The sequence below is a fragment of the Marmota flaviventris genome, chromosome 3 (genome assembly GCF_047511675.1).
Source record: "Marmota flaviventris isolate mMarFla1 chromosome 3, mMarFla1.hap1, whole genome shotgun sequence".
In the NCBI taxonomy this organism is placed as follows: Eukaryota; Metazoa; Chordata; class Mammalia; order Rodentia; family Sciuridae; genus Marmota; species Marmota flaviventris.
In genome coordinates this window covers 169,547,591-169,564,909 of record NC_092500.1, presented here as the reverse complement: position 1 = coordinate 169,564,909, position 17,319 = coordinate 169,547,591, and the positions used below count along the sequence as shown (strand labels likewise).

General features: G+C 47.7%; 1 protein-coding gene across 3 annotated transcripts in view; it reads right to left on the bottom strand.

The window, feature by feature from the left end:
* Ptk2b (protein tyrosine kinase 2 beta) overlaps window positions 1-17,319 on the bottom strand; it is a 108,614-nt gene that overhangs the window by 76,442 nt on the left and 14,853 nt on the right. The window contains exon 2 of one of the 3 annotated variants that reach the window (XM_034635876.2): window positions 5,932-6,077. The exons of the other annotated variants lie outside the window; for them this stretch is intronic. The gene's annotated coding sequence lies outside the window, so the exon portion shown is untranslated. The remainder of the gene's footprint in view (window positions 1-5,931; window positions 6,078-17,319) is intronic. 3 annotated transcript variants of the gene reach the window in all.

The following is a 17,319-nucleotide window of genomic DNA, read 5'->3' as shown; positions in this document are numbered from 1 at the left end:
TGCTTGAATTCTTTTAGTAACAAAGGGGGACTCACTGTCTCAGCATTTCTGCAGCCTCTTCCACGGGCTCCAAGATCTAAGGTTTAGGAAGCTTTCCTTAGAAAGCCCAACGTAGGGGGCTGGGGTTGTGGCTCAGTGGTAAGGGGGTTTGCCTAGCATGGTTGAGGCACTGAGTTCGATCCTCCACACCACATAAATGTAAAATAAAGATATTGTGTCCACTTAAAAAGCTAAAAAATAAATATGTTAAAAAAAAAAAACAAACCTACTTCTCTGTAACTTTCTGGGTCTGCCTTGGGGACCAACGTGGCCACCTAAGCTATGAGAAAACCGCTCATCTGCTTTCCCAGTTTTTTTCATTCTAAGATGCCTCAAATCCTTCAAAGAGTTCTCACAAGATGTCCTCTTCAGGTCCTTCACCTTTACTGCCCCAAAGCCTTTCTAGCGGGTTCAAGAGGATCCTTCAGAACTGGGCCCAAGAGCACAGAAGTGCCACGACCTGACAGAAGGAGCTGGCCCTCATCCTACACCCCACAGACTCAGGGCCTTCAGCCAGCAACAGGCACTGAGCCTTCTCCCACTCCCCACCGTGAGCAGGGCAGGAGTTGACGCTATTGCAGGAGAAATACAAGAATTCCCAGCCCACTCTGGCCATGTGGGCATCTCAGGTGTCCTTTGCCACCAAGAATTGGGACAATGCTCCTGATCTGTGACACTACAGAGCTTACTGGACCTCACTTCCAAGGCCTCGTGTGGGGCTGGCTCTCTGCCCACATCTGACACTTTCACTCTGGTCTGTTGAGTTCCTTTGAGAGACGGCCAGTAGGGGACTTGGAGAACTGGTCCTTTTTGTCCTTCAGCATGGGGCAGGCCGCTGCAAAGGGCTTTGGGCAAGGGCAAAGGGTTGCAGGGGAGCACTGGTAGGGAAACAGACAGTGCTGGGAGTGAGTGGGGCGGGGTCTTGGTTTGCCAAAGACTCCAGGTGTCAGGGAAGAAGGGGCGGGTGGGAACAGGTGCCGAGGACAGGACAGATCCCTAGGAGCATGCGACTGTCCAGCCCTGCTCAGGCCAGGGAAGTAGCGGGAATGGTGGACAGTGCCATCTGTCTGTCATCCTCTGTCTCTCTAGCATAAGGAAATGACACATACCTGCCATGCTTATAGGGAGCTGCCCGTGAATCACACCCCGGAAGCGGAGTGGGAGAAGGTTGCCTCAGGGAAGGGCTGGAGAGGGAGGGGAGAGGGAGACACACGTGGGCAGGATCCTGGCCTTGCCAGAGGCTCTGACTTCAACTCAAGGCCCTGCCTCCAGGATGACAAACTGGGTCAGCAAAGTGATCAGAGGCTCAGGGCCAGACCTGGATTAGGACAGGCTGCTGGGGATTGGTCAGCAATTTGTATGCATAAAAGGAAGTTCCAAGTGAGATCCAGGCTTCCCCTCCAGTCAATGCAGACCAGAGCACACAGATTGCATTCTCTTGACACAATGGGAGGGTGAGGCAGCAGGGGGCTGTCAGGCTCCAGGCCAATCAATTCAGGTGCCAGGCCCAGGGAGGAGGCCACCCTGGGAGCCCTGGAAATGCAGGGTGCTGAGATAGAGGGTCCTTCCAGAGGAGCTCTGCCCCTCCCAGTCCAGGACTCTCCTGCCTCTAAAATCTCAAACCCTGCCTGCCCTCTCCTTCGGTCACCTCCCAGACAATTCAAAGACCAACACATTGTATTTAGAGAATAACTAAGATTCCTTCTCCCTGATATCATCTGGAAGAAGAAATCCCGAAATCTAGACCCAGAGGGCAAGGGAAATGGAGTCTTAATCCCCACACCCCAGTCGGTTTGTCAAGGTTTGGCAGGTGCAGCGCCCGCAGGGTTTGCTCATCCTTCTGCTTCTTAACCCAGCGTGAGCCGTGTCATTGCTTCACAGCGTTTGGGCTTCGTGTTGGGCAAGGCCTGCCCCCTCACTGCCCCTGCCCCTCAGGACTTAATCTTCTACCTGATCAGGAGCAGGTTAGCTCCCAGGTAAAGGTGGGAGGGCTGGGAGGAGGAAGGGCCCTGTAGCTTGGCCCTCCTTAGCCGACCTGGCCTCTGTGACCTCTCCCTGCCTCTTTCCTGACCTCTGGCCAGACCAGGCCTCCCTGACAGCAGGAAGCATTTCCAGAGCTGCAGAGTCACATTTATTTAGGCTGTTGGAGTCAACTCTGTGTGCCCCTCGGGATGAGGGGTTCTGGGAGGGTGGGGAGGACTCTGTCTCTTGCCTCATCACGGTAGCCCTAGGATATAGTTCCCTCAGTGACATTTGCTGCCTGAATTAATGAAGTGAACTTCCACCCATGGCATGTGGGCATGTGTGGGTTACAGTGGCTCCGACAGATGGACCTTATGCAGACTGGGCCTCTCTCCTCCAAATGCATGGATGCTCGGGGCGGGCATAACAAAAAAGCCTCAGTCACAACCAAGTGGCACCGAGGAAATCTCCAGGTATCAGAAATGACACTCAAATTCAGAGCAGTGGGTGGGCGATAAAGCTGGGGAGGTCCCAGGGGTATCAGAGGATCATCCCCAGGAACTGGGGCTGGGGACTCATGTTCACGCAGAATGGTGACATCAGACTTCAGATCCCTGGGAGGCAGGGACAGAACACAGAGAAGAAACAGCTGCCCTGCAAAGTCGGGCTCTAGACACACTGATTGCCAGTTCCCCACACGCGGGGAAGCCTGACCTCTGGCCAGGCCCCGTTAAAAAAAGAAAGAAAAAAAAAATTAAGAACCAAAGTCTGTGCTATTCTGCTCAGTGCAGCGGGAATTCCAACCCAAGTAATTAAAACAGAAACAAATCCAGAAATGGCGACAAACGATTCAGGCAGAGGAACAAGGAACACTCTGCAGGACATTTCCACAATCAAAAATATGTGAAAAGTTCACTCCCTTCCCCGTTCACAATTACGATCCACAGGCATCCTCCGCCAACCTTGAGGAAGGGGCAGGGGACACAAGCCAGAGTCGAAATCAAGAACTGCATTGAGCAGAGCCCTTGAGGACTAAAAACCAGTAGAGGATCTGGAGGGCAGCTGGGTGGTAGAACACCTGCTAACCTGGAGTGAGAATGTTAAAAGGAAGGCCACACTCAAACGCTAGTTGACAATAACTTAGAAGAAGGGGGCAGAAAGGCTAGAGTCAAGGTCTCACCAAGCCATTCCACCTTGAGGAGGAGGAGAATGCAACTAACCCATGTTTAGACTTTCAATTCAAGTCCATGTTCAAAATCATAAAACCACCAAGAGAGTAGAACCAATAAGAGGAGGAAATAATAACAATCAATCCAATAAAAGCAAGAGCATGGGAAGGTCTAATATAAAACACAGCTAATTGAAAAATGTGAAATAATACAGTAGGAATGTACTAAATATATGAGAAGTTGTCTTAGTCTATGTTGTGCTGCTATAACAAAACACCCGAGACTGGGAAATTTATAAAAAACAGATTTGTTCTCTCGGTTCTGGAGGCTGGGAAGTCCAAAGTCAAGGGCCCACACTTCATGCGGAAGAAGGCAGAGGGAAAGTTGGCAAGCTGCACGGGAGCAGCTACTTGAAGCCTCTTTTGAAAAGGCCTTAACCAGGGAATAGCCCTCGTAACCCAATGCCTCTTAAAGGCACCATCTCTTAATACTGCCACATTGGTGACAAGTGTATTATAAAGGAGAGACATTCAAATGTATCAGAATTTTAAAAATAAATAAATAAAATTAAAACTATTTTAAAATAAATAAATTTTAAAAATAAATGGCTTAAATTTCCCATTAAAATATAAAGATCTTTAGATTTAGTATTTTTTTTAAAAAATCTGGATTAATTGTGAATTAAATATGAATCTTCCAAGAACTAAATCTAAAATCTTAAAACAAAATAGTTGAAAGAAAGAGGTAGAAAAATATAAATCAGTTCATTACTAAATGAAAGGAAGTTGATATATAAAATAACCATTTAGCACAGTTATGAGAAATCAAGATGTTAAAAAGGAAAAATTTACCAAGAAGTTACAATCATAAACTTATATGCACCAAAGCACAGAGAATTAAAAACAATATGACACAAATATCAACAGAAAGACAAAAAGAATTCCTCCTTTTCTCCTTCACAACTTCATTTGGCCTGAGCTTGGCAGAACTGTGCCGTGTTCAAGTCAAAGGAACCTTCTATACTGAACTGTGTCCTTATCCCTGTGCATAACCTGCTGGAATTCAGACAATTCTGGGCAGTGCATACGGGAGTGGAGTCCAGAGAGGACGGGCAAACCTAGAGAGAACACACAGCAGCTCCTATTTAAGACATGGTGCTAAGTACTAGGTGAAATCTTTCGTGTGGCTGCACAGGAATCCAAGGAGGTTGGTTTTAGTTAATCCAATTGCTATGAGTAACCCCTCCCTCAACAAACAAACAAACAAAACACTAAGCTTCAAAGATAATAAGAAATTTTCAGAGATTACAAGAGAGGTGAGCCAGGAAGTCTGCATCCAGACCACCTGATGTAATCTCCATGAGACCAGCTGCCATTTTTACCTGGCCCGCTCATACAACCCACAAAGTGATGCCTGGCACTGAGACAGCAAAGAGAGAGACAGCCTGGCTCCTGACACAGGGCGCAGCATCATCGGTGTCTCACAAACACAGCCAACTTTAGGCTGGTGGTTGGGAAATGGTGCCCGGACGTTGGCGAGGGAGCAGGCAGGCAAGAGGTGGCCCGAAGCACTGAGGATCTGGGAGAAAATGAGCTTTCCCTTCCCCTCTGTGGTGGGAGGCTGGTTTCACCTCCCTCTCCACATGTCCATGAGCAGATGTCTGGCCGTGATGGGAAAAGATGAGGTAAACCCCAATTCAGATGGCCTTGGAACTATCTGGGTGGTAAGAAAAGCCCAGGGGACAGAAATGTCAGGATTTTTACCCTATTTCTTTCGATTTTTCATTTTGAAATAATTATAGACGCACAGGAAATTGCACAAATAGCACACAGAGTCCTGTGTACTCATGATCCATCTTCCCCTAATAGTGACATTTTGGACTATAACATCAAAACCAGGAAATGAACATGGGTATAACACTCTGACCAGACCACAGACCTTATTCCATTTTCACCACTTTTCACATGGAGTTGTTTGTGTGCATGTATGTGTGTGCATGTAGTTCTGTGCAATTTCATCTCACGTGCATAGTCATGTAACTACCACCCCAATCAAGACACGTAACTGCTCCATCACTATGAAAGGACTCCCTTATAGTCATATTCAGCCCCTCATCTCTACAATTATTGTGTGTTCTCTGTCTCCGCAAAATCGTCCTTTTAAGAATGCTAATAAATGGAATCAAACAGCATATAACCTTTCAAGATTGACTTTTATCCACTCCACATAACACACTTGAGATTTATCTAGGTGTTTGTGTGTTTCTGTGGTTCCATCCTTTTATATTGCTGAGTAGTATTTCACTGAATGGATATACCAGTCACCCACTGAAGGTCATGAGAGTTGCTTCCATTTTTAAAAATTTGCTACTGACTGCAGCTCTTCAACAAGAACATCACCTTTTCTGAGAAGTCTTTATATTAATAACCATCTCCATGGTCAGATTCATGCAGCTTCTCAGGATTTTTTACCCTGTAGCTATTTCTTTCTACTTTTCATTTTGAGTTAATTATAGACACACAGGAAATTGCACAATAGCACACAGAATCCTGTGAACTCATGATCCATCTTCCTCTAATAGTGACATTTTGGACTATAACATCAAAACCAGGAAATGAATATGGGTATAACACTCTGACCAGACCATATTATTCTTACCCTCAACTCTGGCCCGATGCCAGGCATGGTCATTGTGAAATTGCTAGATTGACAGCAAAGTTACCATCATAGTCATTTTGTAATATAGGCCGCCCCTTCCCACCTGTGATCACAACACACTGTTGGAGGCAACATCATCAGTGGGCGGTAGCCATGAGTGAGCAGGTCACGTCATCTAACTTGAGCCACGCTGTCACTGCAATAGAGATGAGGACAACCACTGGATTCTCAGGTGACTCCAAGGCTTTGCTATTAAAGATAATAATATAATGAATCTCTTAGTGTAAAAGTAGAATGACTGAGTCAAAAGTCATAAACTCTTTTCTATTTCTTGATCCACAATGACCAGTTGCTTTCCAGAAAGGCAGATTAATTAGTCTCCTGCAGTGGGTGTAGTGAATTAACCGCAGATTTGGTGGCTCAAAAAACACCAATTTATTTTACAGTTCTTGAGGTCAGAAATCCTAAGAGTAAGGTCATCAGGGTGGCATTCCTACTGGAAGACTGAAGGGACAGGCCAAGGTGGTTTTTCAATTTCAGACATAAGCCATAGAATACAAAAGTCATCCTTGAGAACCAGGGGTGATTCCGTGGGACTTCACAGACACTGACACTGAGTCAGTTCAGCAAAGGCAGAAAAATGAGCAAACGTGTGACCTGGCTGTGACATTCCACAAACAGGCCAACATGAGCAGGAGGGCGAGCTCGGTCACCTCTTTCCTCGAGTCACTGCTGTCAAACCCTGCAGCGGTACGTCGGCCAGCACAGCAGCCCAGAGCTGATTCATTGAGGGCCACTGCACGACCTTGTTACCCATCTTCCTGCAAAGGTTTACTTGACCTCAGCACTGACAAAATGTGGCCAATTTCCAAGCACTTTCTCCTTTTTTAAATATTTATTTTGTAGTTGTAGTTGGACACGATGCCTTTATTTTATTTATTTATTTTTATGTGGTGCTGAGGATGGGACCCAGGGCCTTGCACATGCCAGGCGAGTGCTCTATCACTGAGCCACCACCCCAGCCCAATTTCCAAACACTTTCGATGTCACCACTTGTCTCCATTTTCCAAGTTTGAGAGTCCTCCCAGCAGTGGTCCATACCTGCATCTGTGAATCATTATCTGCTACACAAGCCACCAAAGCTTGCAAATTTATTGCAGGGGACCTCAACTGCTTCCCTTGCCTTCAACACCTCCCCTTGCTTCAGAGAATTTCACTCACTTCCTTGGTGGGAACTATTCCTCCTCTAGCGCCCACCTCATACCTCTGGTGGAGGCTGTCCATCAGGGCAGGTCATCTCTTCCACCTCCTCATTGTGGTCTGGACACAGGGTGGGACACACAAATTGAGCTAAAGCAAACAGAGCACCTCTCCCTCCTGGCCGTGAGGATTGCTCCTGAAATGGACATATGGTCTTAGCCCCCACCACCAGAGTTCTTCCCTGGCATTTTTAAAATGTGGCTTCAGGAAAGACGCTTCTTTGTGTGAGGGATGGTTGAGGCTCGGACACAGTGAGCAGCCATGGTCCTGCTTATGGCAGATGCTGTTCTGAAAGAATAAAGCCAGTGTGCAGCGAGTCACAGAGGAACGTAAAACGGAGACTGAGAGGCGGAGGGACAGACTCAGAGGTTCTTGGCCACGTCTAAGTCCCAGGTTCCAGTCCTCTTTGGGTTCAGCTGATTCTGGATCTTCACTTAATTTGCATACCCAAGCCAGCAGATCTCCCCCTTTGGGGTTTCTGACACCGGCAACCAAGAGTGCCGTGACAGTCCACCGGCGGTGATGCCTCGTGGTGGCTTCCTCTCCCACAGTAGGCCCCTTGCCGCTTGGGCCGAATCTCCGGCTCCTACAGTGCTGTGCAAAGCCACGCGCAGCCAGGTCCAAGGGATGGAAGGGGCAAAATGAGCTGGCGCCCCAGGCTGTTCCCCTTCCCACAGCTGAGCCGTGGGAAATCGTGCCTCTTAAGCGGAATCACTTAGAACTGCTCAGCCATGACAGCGCCCCATGTGGCCTGGGTCTGCCAGGAGGGGTGGATAGAGAGATACGTCCTGAGGATCCAACTACGACAGGTGTCTACGTGAAAGAGGGAGAACACACCTGAGTGAGTGACTCAGGGTACTCAGACCCACAGGACAACACGTGCAGGTACGGTCAAGCCACTCGGGGGCCCCCCCTATACCACAGGAAAGGAGAGGAAGGGAATCGTACAGCAGAGGCCAGGCAACAGGCACTGCGTTTAGGATGTCCTGGCACGCAGTAGCACTTTCTTGGACAGGGCATGCCAGTCCCCAGAGCTAAGGGGACTCCCAGGCTCACCATGGTGGCCCCTAGCTGTCCTACCGTCCCTGTCATGGGTATCTGACAAAACACAGCTTCCACCATCAATAGTCTGCCAAAGCACAGCTCATGGAAAATCTGTATTACAGACTGTCTGGGTTTCCCTCCTAGTGGGTACTAAATAAATATTTGTGGAATCTTTTGGGATTTATTTAGGAAAAAAATGTTTATTTTGCTAAATAAATATTTTCAAAATTGAGTCCTCTCTAACCCAGGCAGGCGGTCTTGTGAACAGGCCACTCTCCGCTTGTGTGTCCTTGTGGTGACTACGGTCTTCGCTAGCTTAGGGGAGGGACACCGCGTACCTCTTATGCATTTGCTTTTTATTGTTCTCGTTGTGGAATATGTTACGGCCCTTGTTCTAGAAATCACCCCCTTGAGTTTAGAAAACACCCAAATACACAAAAGACAAAAGCTCCTATCCTGGCTGATTCTTGGGGCGAAGGCAGGTTCACAAGTGTGAACTGGCCCAGATGACCCTTTCTCCGCCCCTTCCCGCCACCCCCCCACCCCCCCACTCCCCCACTCCCCCACTCTTGCTCCGACAGGTATCTAGAACAGGACCAACAGCTGGGAGGCCTTTCCTGCCTTTTGTTTTTGTTTTTCACAAGAAGACGTTTTGACCCGTACTTGGCCCTCCATGCATCATGCATACACAAGAGACTAGGAATCCTATATGTGAGGAGGTGGGTGGGAAGGAGCTAGCTGGCAGCTTCCCAAGCCTGTCTATAATGGGGCTGGGGAGACACACCGAGGGCCAGCCATGCTGCAGTGGCAGAGGAAGCGGGTCAGAGGGGAGAGGAGAGCAGCCCCGCCAGTGGGCCCTGAGTCACCCAGACTGGCCCCACAGAGCTGCTGCTGTCAGCTCCCAGCCCGGAGGAAGTGCAGCCCGAACAGCAGCAGACTGAGTCATATTTATTGAAGAGACCCTGGGAACAAAAGCTCTAGACAGGAGCCTGTGCGGGGGACGGCGTTCCAACCGCTCTCACCACCCCATTAGCGCTGTTCCCCTGCCTCCAGTGGCTGGGCTACGTGGGACGTGGCTGACGAAGATCAGACACGAGTGCCACCTTCACATGGCCCTTCGGCAGGTGGCTTTAACCCCCCAGAACCAGGTGTGTTTGGAGATTGGCTTACCACTGACGTTTCATGTTTAACGTCCCCCATAGAACAAGTCTATGTTTTATTCAAAAGATACTGTTCCTGAAATTATCCTGGAAATTGTGAAGTGTTGATTATTTAAAGTTTTGAATGGTGAAGAGCCGTTGGCAGCATGATTACGCTGCTATCGTAAAAGATCCTTTTCCAGACTCAGTTCTGTCCCTCCGATGGAATCCCGCTGGGACAAGTAAAGGGATGGAAGGAGACGGATTTGGGGACCAGACAAGTGCTTCTTCCACACTGCAGCAGAACCTCAGGCCAGTCGCTTGCCTGGGTCTCACATTTGTATTTTTGTTTGAAAAGGAAAAGAAATACTTTCAAAATCCCAAATTAACCCTTGCTGAGGTCTCAGGGGCCATTTTCTCACCTGTACATAGGGGATTGGTGGGTGATTGCCAAGGTCTCTTCTAGCTTAACATTCTTTGATTTTATGTCTTACTTGTCTATCTGCCAAGGCAAATCAACATCAAATCTGTCTTCCCATGGCTCCATACCAAGTACCTCTATCTTCTTTTTTTTTTTTTAAATACCAGGTATTGAACCCAGGAGTGCTTAACCACTGAGCCACATCCATAGCCCTTTTAAAAATATTATATTTAGAGATAGAGTCTCACTGAGTTGCTTAGGGCCTCCCTAAGTTGCTGAGGCTGACTTTGAACTTGTGATCCTCCTGCCTCAGCCTCCAAAGCTGCTGGGATTACAGGCATGCACCACCACACCCGGCAGTATCTATGTTTTCTAAAAGCTGGCTATAAGGCAGCTCACAGCTGACCCCTGCATCACATGCACGTTCTCCAACTTTACTATGAAGAAGGAGTTCCTGGCTTTATAATAGAAGGCTCTGTGCATCTCTCCTGCCCCAGAAGTCACGGGTTGGAGAATAGGTGGTAGCCAAGTCCCTGACTGAAGATGCACCCTTCTTCCCAAGGGCTTTGAAATAGATATTTCAGGCAAAATCAGAGACTTGAGAGTGTCTGACATCCCCCATGTTACCTGTTAGTATTCTCTGTCACAAGAAAACCATCCCGAAGTCCTATTTATTTCTTACGCCTTCATTTGACTTCACATACATCACTTACTTGAATACCTCTGGCTCCAGGTATTGGTCATTTGTGAATTCAGCTTTTGTTTAGGTCACTCCTAAACTCTTAACTACTGTGCAAGTACTCATGCCATAAACTCCAGACACTTTGCTCTCTTGCCTTGGGCATGTTCCGACTCATGTGTTTTTCTTACTGCGAGGACAGAACAATACACAGTCCCAAGTCAGAATGAAGAAGAAGCAGCCTCTAGCCAGTGTCTGGACTAAGGTTTTGACGAGGTGATAACCAGCCATCTTGGTCGTGGGACCCCAGGGAACAAGAGTGGAAGTGTTGCTGCAATCTATTGGGCGGCCACACGACAAATAACTGCCTGTGAAGAAGGATTTGGTTTACCCGCTGAGGGCTTTAGGGGGCCAGTGACTGCATCTTTCAGTTCGCAAAAGTTGAGATAAGTTTAAGGGAACTTTAGGCATTTTGGAGTCTTTCTCTGTTACACAGGTACAAAAACAGCAACAGGTTTGTTCAAGAAAATGACTCTAAATTTTGTAAACATCTTGAAATGTGTAGAGGACACTGGTGCATGCCATCTTCTTTGAGCCTTACAGCCACTCAGTGTCTTTGACTACTCAGAGGCCCGTAGCCCCACTCCACAGCCAATGAAGGGGACCTCTGGGGCATTGAGCATGGGGCCCAAGATCAGAGGTGCTACATGGCAGAGCCAGAGCTGAGCATCGTGGCCACGGCATTGAACTTGCTCTTGGGCATCCAGCCAGAAATCTGGCCTCACTTAAGGGAGGGCAGGCATAAAGGAAAGAAGGGGGAGGTAGGGATGGAAGGAAGGGAAGGGAATATTCCAGAAATTTTTCAACTGAAAAAAAATTCACCAGCCGCATGCCATGTATTTTGCTGGGTTCATTCTATTACTTCATTTAATAGTCATCATAGCCTTGTGAGGAAAATGTTTTAATTCCCTTAGAATATTAAGACTTAGGTTAACGAAACATGGTCTAAATTACATAGTCAAGGGGGCAGTAAAGAAAAATATCTGGGTATGGAACACACATCTCAGACTCAGACACTCTTCCTTTCTATATTGTGTCACACCATGGACACCCAGGAATCCCCAGCGAAGTCCCAGTTTTTAATCATGATGCCAATGAGAGCAGAAGGTGGGGGGCCTCACCTCACTTTGAATGGCGTCTGGCCCAAAGACTGGGCACTGGGATGCACATGAATTGAGGGAAAGGGAGGGGGAAGGACATGCCTCAACCAGGACGTTGGTGTTGTCCAGCATCACAGAGAAGCATCCAAAAGGCAGACCCAGGGCACTGGGAGAGCAAGAGAGCCACCAGACAGGGGCCGGGCAGTGCCAGAGCTCAGAAGGACCCCCTGAAAGCAAAAGAGACATTGGGAGCAAGGCGGCTGGGGGTGGTGGGACAAAGGCTTGATGCAGGGCAGGGCTGCGTGGGAGCAGAGAGGGTTCTGCTAGCTGCCCTGCCCGCATCGCAAGCATCCTGAGAACAAGTGCAAGCAGAGAGATCCGGCCCTTCAAGAACCACCTACCCAGCCGCCCCCACAAAGATATTACCCAATGCCAAGTAAAAGCCAAACAGCAACCAATTCAGGCCCCCGGATGATGAGCACTATCTCTGGAGCATAATGCTGGCCACCTCTGACAGTTACCTTCCTCTAGCTGCAGAGAGAAACCAGGGAACTGTTTGTATTGTCTGCAGTGCTCCAAGTACAATGCTGGGAGGTGTGATCACACTTCCCTTACTGGTTGCTAAGCATATTGTTACTAGGCAACAGCACTGAGATGATGCACAAGGCTGAAGTTCTAGGAGGTGTGCATGTCGGAGTGCACAGGCTGGGGAAGAGCTGGAAAGTGAAGTGGTAAGAAAAGTAGGCAGATATTATTACTCTGTGTACGTACATGATTACATGACCAGTGTGATTCTACAACATGTGCAACCAGAAGAATGAGAAGTTATACTCCATTTATATGTGATGTGCCAAAATGCATTCTACTGTCATGTATAACTAATTAGAACAAATAAAAATAAAAAATAAAATAAAGATTTATACTTTGAAATTAAAAAAAAGTAGGCCCTGTTGATTTTGCTTCAACTGAGAGGTCTTGGCAAGTGCTGTTTAGTCTTGCAAAGGAAACAAGGCAGAGATCACAGGACTGCTGAATGATCAGGGTCAAATGAAGAACCATTTGAGTATTTGCAGCATAGGAATAGGGCCAGATTCTGCTTAAAATTGCTCCCCATGATCTTCAGATTGGTATAACCACTCTGGAAAGCAGTATGGAGATTCCTCAGAAAACTGGGAATGGAACAACCATTTGAGCAGCTATCCCACTCCTTGGTTTATAGCTGAAGGACTTAAAATTAGCATACTACAGTGACACAGCCACATCAATGTTTAGAGCAGCTCAATTCACAGTAGCTAAACTATGGAACCAACCTAGATGCCCTTCAGTGATGAATGGAAAAAGAAAATGTGGTATATATACACAACGTAATATTACCCCAGCCCTAAAGAAGAATGAAATTATGGCATTTACAGGTAAATGAATGAGCTAGAGAATATCATGCTAAACTGAATAAGCCAAACCCAAACAAACCAAAGGCCAAATGTTTTCTCTGATAAGCAGATTCTAATCCATAAGGGGAGGGGGGTAGGTGGGGAATAATGAAGGAACTTCAGATTGTGCAGAGGGGAGTGAGGGGAGGGGTGGGGCTGTGGGGATGGGAAGGATGGTAGAATGAGACAGACATTATTACCCTATGTACATGTATGATTACACTACTGGTGTGACTCTGTACCATGTACAGCCAGAGGAATGAGAAGTTGTGCTCCATTTGTGTACAATGTGTCAAAATGCATTCCACTGTCATGTATAACTAATTAGAAGAAATTCAAAAGAAAAAAAACTGCTCCCCAAGAGTATTACCTTCCAATAGACAGGTTTCAGGTATCAGGTTTCACCTTCTAGGATTTTTGAATTTTTTTTCATATGCTACTCAGGTCTCCTTTTATCTAGAGATCATTTTATCTGAATTGGAAAGAAAAGCACCTTCAGTTTGTGAAACAAGACAGCCTTGCTATGACGTGAGTCTCTAGAAGCAAGCAGAATGGGACACATCAGGAGAAATGGTCTGTCTATCTCCAGGGGCATCTAAGCAGACTGGATGATGCTTAGCATCAGAGATTAATGGAAGAGCATCCCTGGAAGACAAGAGGGTAGCAGAGACAAAGGCATGGAGATGGAAATAAAGGGTGTGCTCTGAAAAGAGGAGGTGAGGTCAGCATAACTAGAAAATGAAAGTAGAACACAGAGCTCTGGACTGAATTATGACCCACAAAATTCATATGTTCCACCCCCAGTATCTCAGCATATGGCTTCATTTGAAGATGGGTCTTTACAGAGGTGACTAGGATACTATGAGTTCATATGGGTCCAGGTCCTTTGTCCAATCTGACTGGTGACTTTAGAAGAAGAGGGCATTAGGACACAGACACACACAGAGGGAGACTATGGAAAGATTCAAGGAGAAGACAACTATCTGCAAGCCAAGGCAAGTGGCCTTCCAAGGAAGCAAACCTGCAGACAACTTGACCTTGAACTTCCAACCTCCAGGACTGGGAGAAAGTAAAGGTCTGCTGTTGAAACCACGGGTCTGATGCTTTGTTATGGCAGCCCAAGTTGACTAACACAGGACTGATGAGGAGCAAGGTTGGGAGAATGGGCCAGAGGAGAACCGCAGAGGAGTTAGTTGCAGGGTCGTAAATGTCAGGCTGAGGAATTCAAACATGAAGGGATTTGTAGATGCATTTTACTTATTAAACTTAATTAGCAAAAAAAAAAAAAAGTATTGCAAAACATAAAGTTCACGTATAGAGGAGAAGATAGGAGCTCACCATGGCAGGAGGCTGCAAACCACCAGCTGAGAGGTTCTGCTTTTTGTGGTTATGTCTACCGCTGGCTAGGACTTTTCAAGATGGTAACAAAATCATTTGTCCAGCCCTGGAGGACCACAGAGGCCGGGCATCTGGACCACCACAGCAAACAAGGAAATGGGAGCAACTTTCTATGTTAAGCCGAGATCAGAGAGTGAGTGGGTGGTGGCCCTCTTATCTCTCCGAGGGCTGTCGTAAGGAGCAGCCACCATCCTGGGCTATTGCACAGTGCAGTTCTAGCACTAGGGCATGTGAGATTTCAGCTCAGTGAGAGGAACAACCTTCTAGCAGTAAGAAGCATCCAACAATGGTACACATGGTTGAGACGAAACTTTCTAGCAGGCACTGAAGGAAAATAAAACCTCTCACCAAGAAGGAGTTCGCACTAGCTGACTTTGAGCAGTCCACTCTCTTCCCCCAGACGCTTTGTTCACTGGGGACATTTCCAGTCCTTTGTGATGCTCCCTTTCTCTGGGATGAGAGGAGACTCTATGTTACTTTCTCCTATGGCAGCATGGAGCAGAAAACAAAGAATTCTAGGAGAACAGACTCAACACGAGAACCCACACAGTCTCTTTCTTGGGCTCTTTCCTATCTGCAAATGGAACACTGGAGCTACAAGTGGAGAAGTGCTTCCAACACCCACCAAGGCCTTGAGCACCGGACACGTAGCTGAATCAGGTCCTCGACGCCGGGATCGCAGTGAACCACCTTCATGACATGTTGAATGGAGTCTAAAAGCTACGTGGAGAACTGATTACGTGCCAGATATTGCCCAGGTCACTAGACAGGGCTGAAAATGGGTTTAAAGATAGGCAAGGCTGTCTGCAGGCTCACTCACAGACTGAAGGAGGAAGGTGCCTGCTGTGGCCACTAAATCTGACCCAGGCAAGAGGGGGGCCAGGCAGCCTCACAGATGTGGTATGGTGAAAAGTTGGGGAGGACTTCAAGGTGAACATGAAGAAAGAGGAAGCAAGAGGGGACGAGGAACACTTGGGTAGAAGAGATAGCTCTTCCAGCAGAGGAAGGAGAGGTGAAAACCATCTGGGGACCAGAGGGTCTTGCCAGGCTCAGTCACTTTGTAACCAGTGGCACGCGTATCTCCTGCTTCCCTAAGTTCCTGGACGCAGCCTGCAGCCCTCACTGCAGCCTCCAGGGCCCGGGCCCCTGGGTTCCAAAGAGCTATTGGAGCTGCAGCTCCTGCTGCAGTTCTTCTTTGACTCACCCTCCCGTGAACGTGTCAGGCCTGCCGGAGGTCTCATTTGTTTCCCAGCCTACCTCTCCTCCATCTCCTCATTCACCAGAAAGTCAGTGCTACGATTCTTTATGAATAAGTTACCCAGTCCCATAGTCGGAATGTCAGGTCTGTAGTTTAGGGAAAGCAGCCCTTCCCCTCACAAACAGCAGAAGCCATCTGCACCCCACTTTGGCTCACTTTGCCAAAATGTCCAGGATGTCAGTTCCAGACGGTGGCTATTCTCCAGGCCACTGAGGCTTCCATCCCGGTGACGGGCAGCTCCTCACCGCCACCTTGCCACTTGCCTCTCAAGTCCACCCAGATGTCAGCACGGGCTTCTCTGCCTCAAGGACACAGAATCTTTATTTAAACACTTGTAAGAGATGAAGAGGAGATGGAGACAGAAGTCCCTCTAGGAAGAAAAGTATTTGTGTAGAAATTTGCCCCATTAAAGCTAGAAGGTGAGGCTCCAGGAGGGTAATTAGTGCCTTGCTCTGTGAAAGGAGGGAAAGGCAGGAGGAGAGAGGGGCCAGAGGAGTGGTGACTGCTACGCGCTCTCACATCACACATTTCCCTCTCTCCTTTTCTCCTCTGCAGCCCACAAAATCATCAGTGTTCTGTCTGGTCTGTGACTTCCTGGGTCACTGATGAAAGAGCTGAGTTGTGCACCTTGGAGTGACTTGGCTAAACAAGAGGTCAGTACAGAGATGGTGAGCAGGAAGTGCCCTAGAACCAGCAGAGATCACGATGAGGCCCTGGGGCTGACACCGGCTGAGGAGCTGGGGTTTGCACCAAGTGTGGTCAGCTAGGCAAGGGGCACGGCCCACTGACCTTTCATGTACACACATTTCTGTCCTCTAGTGATGTGGTGGCCACCGATACACAGAATAGCTAATAGATTGAGTACCTATTCATAATGCATTATGAATGCCAATATCTCCTTTTAATCTTTGTAATATTGCTGTAGGAAAAACACAATTACCATGAGCATTTAGCAGGTAGGAAAGCTGAGCTGAGAGGGGCTGAGAAGTGCTTAAGGTCACATGGTTGGGAAGTAGAGGGGCCATGCCTTGAGCTTGAGTCCAATCCAAGCCTTATGGCCTGCCTCCCTGATAGACTGGAGAACTGTTTAAGTGAAAACCAATGTCCCCCCACCCCAAACTGGGAGACTTATTGATCCATATTTTAAAAAGCAAAAATATCAGCTCCAACTTTGTGCTGGGGCAGGGAGGCCTGGAGGGACATAGCAGAGCGGGCACACAAATAACTGAGGGGACACACATGCCATTTTCCTGGAAAATGAAAGACAGGATCAGAAACCAAGACTAAGAGTCTTTTCTCCAATCTGAGACATGTACTCAGAGGGATTTTTTTTTTAAGAGAAAGGCCGGAATTCAGGGGACAATGGTAATGGTTAATGAATTAGGTACAAGTTGAAAGGCGGTTTCTAAGAGCACCTCTGTGGAGAAGCTGAACTGAAACCAGTTCAAGGACATCATGTGAACTGAATTCTCTCCAAGATGACGCTGCCATTTGATTAGACAGGTGTTCCAGAGATGCATCTTTCAGGTTTCTGGGACTCATGTCATGTGGGGTCTGCAGGTCAGGGGATACCATTGGACCTGGAGGACACGGTGGCTTTGTTGGAGAGGAATGAGGGACAAGAAATGAAGACAGGCCTGGTGCAGAGCAACTGTGTTTGGAAGTCACGTGAGTGTTGAAGGGATGCAGGGGAAGGCTTGGC